Source organism: Haliotis asinina, chromosome 14 (assembly GCF_037392515.1).
Source record: "Haliotis asinina isolate JCU_RB_2024 chromosome 14, JCU_Hal_asi_v2, whole genome shotgun sequence".
NCBI lineage: Eukaryota > Metazoa > Mollusca > Gastropoda > Lepetellida > Haliotidae > Haliotis > Haliotis asinina.
Window position 1 is genome coordinate 8,568,015 of NC_090293.1, and position 6,000 is coordinate 8,574,014.

A 6,000-nucleotide genomic window follows, 5' to 3' on the forward strand; every position below is an offset into this window, starting at 1 on the left:
GGACTTTGTATCCCTTGAACATTGGTTAAAGATAGGTATAGTGATTAACAATACATGTTTGCCATTCAAAAACCATTTTTTCTTTAGAAGACACTGGCCCACCTCTTCTAAAGATAGCTATGTTTATTATTTTTTTAAAATTAACAAATAAGTTCCATTCATTTGCATAGCGTTCCAAAATATTCAGCTGGTTTTGTAGACCAACAATAGTATCTGACACTAAAGTTACATCATCGGCAAACCTGACGATAAACAATTTCAGTCATGTGTGGAAACATTTGCGCCCCATGTTTACCTGAATTTGTTTACCTGAGATATTGTAATACCATTCGCTGATGAAGAAGGAAAACAGTATAGGATTTAAAATACACTCTTGCCGAACCCCTGTAGGCCAGTCGAAAAAATGGGTGACATCATCACAGCGAACACATGATTTAATATTCAAGATGCAGATTTTCGTAAGCAGTTCCATAATTTACAAAGCTCCACAGAGTGAAAGGTTTTCTTAAAGTCAAGAAATGCTACATAACGTTTGTGTTATTACGCGAGAGACACTTTTGTATTATCGTATGTCATGTGAATGTATGGTCAGTAGTTGAATTATCTTTTCTACAAGCCGCCTGGCATTCGGGAATTACCTTTCTTAGATTTGAGTTTGAGATTCTATTATTTAAAATAGTTGTAAATATTTTCCATTAACACTTATTAAAGTCATGGCTAAATTCCCGATTCCCTTCTATGAAATATCACACGATTGAGTAACCGGTTCATGATGAAATGTAACCATAGTCTGAAAAAGTGTGTTATGAAGGGTTACTGTAGTATGTATGGATGCAGACAGTCTGCAAAACATACAGGTTGAAAATATATTTCTCTTCCTAATGTCAATATTTAGATTTCCTGCTGTATCAGTCAGGTGGCCGGAGTAGGTGCGTTGCCATAGAAACAAGCCTTTGAGTTGGTTAAAAGTTTTATTCAGGGTTTAATAGTTCAGGTAGGCTTGGACAAATGACGCCTTCATCAGTCCCTTGACCCCAGGACTGTATACCTATATGATACTAACATCACCATGTTGAAGATTCTATTTTCAGAAAATAAAATTTGGTATTTCATATATTTTAATCAAATTAATGTCTTTAGTCCAAATAAGCCTGTTTGTTCTAGTAGTAAAATCCAAGGTTAACCTTTGGCATCACCAGGCTCTTGGCAGACACCCATAGTGGTTACAGTCCTGTCACACGTGGGCAGGTAAGATCTACGTTCCTGAGAAGACATTGATTTCATTCCAGGTTTACACCACCTTTAATTGATTGCGCCTGCTCATATTACTTTAACTGACACAAGAATGACAAACATCTTGGTGACTGTACGTTCCGTACACATATCCTCAACCCGCATTGTCCTGTCACAAGATATGTATGTCGGCTAGGGGGTGTACCTGTCAGAGGTCTGGTCTGGGAGTTTTTAAATGGGCAAAGTTCAGACAAAAACGTTCTGTTTAATGAACATGTTCCTGAAGTACGGACAGTTAACGTGTCAACTAAATGACAAGATGGTGCAACACGGCATCATGGCATTACATCATTTTGTGCCTCGAGAAAAATCTGAAAATGAAAGTATTTCTAGGATATCACTTCCGAATAAAACCCGTGGCACCCAACATGAAAAGTACAATCATCTTTGTGGCTTTGTCTCCCAAAAATTCACGTGTACAAATTTCACTTTTCTTTGGGTGTGTTTGTGACTTGTGATATCGACGGTGAAGTATCCTTTCAACCAGTTCGCAAACATCTGGTTTTCACAAATATCTTTCAATCGATACACCAAGCTTTAATCACAGACAAGGTTTCGTTCTAACATAATTCACAAATATTGTTTCGTTCTAACGTAATTCACAAATATATTTCTGTCTGACATAAGACAAATTGTGTTTCGTTTTGACATGATTCACAAGTAACGTGTCCTTCTCATGTAATTCACAAATGGTGATCCGTTCTGAAGTAATTCACAAGTATTGTTTCATTCTAACATAATTCACAAATATTCTTTCGTTCAGCTAGTTTTGTAACGCGGCTATGACTGCAGTGTGTAATAAGATTTCTTTCCCGATCTGTGGAGTCCTTTTTCTAATGCCCTTAGGGCCTTTGTGCATCCGGGCTAGAACTGGTCTCTTATAACCCAAGTCTGATAGAATTGGATCGTCAGACTCGTTGACGTGGCTGACACGTGTCGTCGTGTCCCACTTGTTTACATTGATGCTCGTGTTGTTGATCACTGGATTGTCTGTTCCAGACTCAATTATTTACAATCGCCACAATGATAATGGAATTTTGATGAATGCGGCGTTAAAGAACCAACGAGTAGCAAGTGAAGTAATTTACATTATAATCACACGTCTCGGTAACACCGAGGAGGAAGCGGGCCAGCAACGATAATCTACAACAGTGAAAACAACACATGATCTTAATACAGAATTGCTATCCTACTGAATAAAAGAAATCCCGTGTATCTGGAACATTGACAGAAGCTTCTTACAACTAAACTAAACTCAATCACTCACTCACTCATCCAGAGGAAGGAAACGTTACATTGGTGTTTGATTGATTGGACATAATTCAATCAAAGGGAATAGTATTTTCAGACAAGCCTTCCTGTTGGTGATATTGTTCTCTTGTGAGGTGTATCATCGCTCGACGTTCTGGCAGTACAAGAAGTACACGTTTGTGACCTTCTCTGTGGTTGTGCGTGGAATCATGAGGCCCGAGCTATGTCACACTCGGGCAAAATATTTGCTGCTTGCTTTCAACAGTTTGTAATGCGTGAGTCAGATTTTATTATCTTACAGTCTTTTTATACAAACAACATATGTTTAATTGGGTTAAACATTTGTTCTAAAATTCAACATGTAATGACAAGTGTGGCCATGATATTTGGTGTAACATCCTGTCTAAGATGATATGTATGCATGTATGTATGTATGTATGTATGTATGTATGTGTGTGTGTGTGTATGTATGTATGTATGTGTGTGTGTGTGTGTGTGTGTGTGTGTGTGTGTGTGTGTGTGTGTGTGTGTGTGTGTGTGTGTGTGTGTGTGCAGACATGTAACGTATGTACCGGGCTGTGTATAGAATAACGTTCGTGACATGTTTATGCACCATCAAATATACACGCTGAATTGAGAACATAAAGACAGATAGAAAAGGTTGATGCTTCATTATAATGTACAATCCAAGGAATTAAAATTCATTATTAAAACATATGTAGACTTTTTTGCAAATGAATACACATTGTATTGTAAATATAAATGTCACAGTAAATGACAATCGTGAAACTGAAAAAGACAGATTTCATCAAGTCAGCGATAGTTTGTTGGTTATCTCTTTCACATTAAAGTACACATAGAAGATATAAACTTGCGATATATGGCATAAAAATGATTAGTGCAACTGAGCTAAAGCAGATTTAGTTACCAACTTACACTGTCACAACGTTCAGATTAAGGAAAAGAGAATAAATCTCTCTGAATCTAAAAAAGACTGAATTTACGACCACTGTGATCATTTTTCAAAGCCACTGACCAGATAGTTTGATAGATATATAAAGTTATATAGTGAGTTAGATAGCGCTTAGACATGGTGACATTTGGTTTGGACATTGACGGAATCGTTAAGTGGAACATGTATTCTGCAGGGATTCCTTCTGATTGTGGAAAGGGTTTGTAGTCTATAATGATACAACTTGTCACATAATTCAGAAATTACTGATCACATCTTGTAGATAAAATAAAAATGAAATTCACCGTTTCTTGTGAAAACAAGTTTAAGTCAGTACAACCGTAAGATTGTGCCCCGGTGTCACAAGCTTCGTTGTCTATACCCAAACATGTTTCAGAATGCAAAGACAGTCTTTATAAAATGTTTGTATTATTTAAGCACATAATATATTTCTGTCTACATGTTTCGGTCAACAGTGAAGCACTAAACTTTAAAAACAACAGCTTCTTGTTTATTGCCTAGAGGGATATTTAAGTGTAGATCCTTCCATTGTTTTCAAGCTAAAGGAAGCTAGACTGAAATGTCACTCCGTGCAGTTGTTACCCATAAAGTTGTGTACTTACACAATACAAATGCACACTAGTATGCATGGACGAGAGATTTACACATCCATACAGAGAGAGATTACTTCAGTAAATGAGCCCTAAAAATGTTGCCGAGTCCTGATTTCATGAGCTTATTTCGTGGCTTCTTGTATAATTCTTGTTATGTCGTTGCTGACCGAGACGAGGACATAGAGACCGTCAATGACAGCATGGTACGGGTCTTGTGGGTCTGTGAGGGGTACATTCGATCTACATTGGCCAACAGGTGACGGGAGGTTCAAGCAGAAGACCTAGAAAGAAATACGTGGCTTTAGTAATGATGGTACGTTCCCTATGAACTTAAAGAAACCTAAACACAGAAAGAGACATATCAATTCCAGAGCCATTCTTGGTCATGGGATGCCGGTTCCCCAAAGGCGTCGAAACTCACTGCGTCCCTAAATCAAGACAGAATCAAGTGATCGTGGGCGAGTCCCACCTTGATGATATTTCGACACTGTACTCGTACTCGTGACTTCTTCGAGTGATCCATTGATAAGTTTTCCCTATTACCCTCAAAGGAATCTGTTATGCCAGAAAATGGAATTTGTCCGAAATGTTGGACTATATATTCGCTGGCTATGCAGTGCAGGTGAACCACTACTGGCTGTTCTAGAACTTGTATCAGGAAGTGACCTCCTTGGGAAACTGACAGATATAACGGACCATGTATCTTGGTCCCGTGCACAAGGAGTATATGTTAGCCAAATTTGGCATGTAACCAACCAGCTGTGGTTGTAACGAACTAAAATCAACGGACCCTGGAATTGGTGATAACCTCAGTTTACCGCAATGTAGTGGGCAAAGCAGGAAAAAGAAAACGTACCCACTTAGATAGAAAGTGCGTATCATCTTGTTACCGAATAACGTTAATACGTTCTGGAATGGCTTACCAGTTCGTGTTTGGCGATCTTTAGGCCCAACACCTCGGTTCGTGTCCGGTTGAAGGAGGCTGATACTTCATGACGATAACTCATAGGAGCCTGGTACACGTCCTTCTCACCAATCTCAAGACAAGCCAAAAGATCCATGATGTGACCCACAGCAGGCTGAATAGAATTAATAACATAATTCTAAAACTCTACATTTAACAAAACTCAACAAAGTCTTTTGGATTGGTCAGTAATTTCTTCTTGCATGAAGGTTTGTTGCCAACATTTGGCAGCACAATGGTCTTTCAGCAATAAAACCCCAGTAAATACTTCTCCCAATTCATGTTTCCTACATTGTTTCCTACGAAGAAGTAATGGTTCACACCAAGGAAATAAAAACTTGTCAGAAAAATATTTGTATATCTTAGGACAACTGACAACTGCTATGGAATTACTCCATATATCCATGCAATAAAAAGTATTAAGAATTGCTTTTAAATTAAATCTTCCTCGAAACACGTCTTTACTTCGAACATGACAAAAGCAAGTTTACCATGAGCGAGTTGATGGACTTGTCTTGTGGCCATTCAGGGATATAAACGGAGTTGCTCGCTTTTGTTTTGATGTCATCACAGAAGTTAGATGATGACTTGCATTTGTTGGGATAGTGAATGCAGAGTGTGGAACACTGAAAGTTGGAAATGTTACCAAGTGAATGAGTGAATTTGGTTTTACACTGGTTTGAGAAGCATTCACTGGATTAAATCACACTTGGGAAACATTTCGGATACCTGCCTATGTAGCACCTTGTAAGCGTTTGGGGCCAAATGTGGGAAGATCAAAGATGTTTTCAGCAACAAATCGTCCGGATTTTAATTTATGCCCAAGTTTGACAGTGATTTACACGCGACGTACGGGAACAGCAACCCAGGGATAAAAGGGTTCGTGATGATACTAGTATTGAAGCTGAATGATCTCCGAAAAGGGA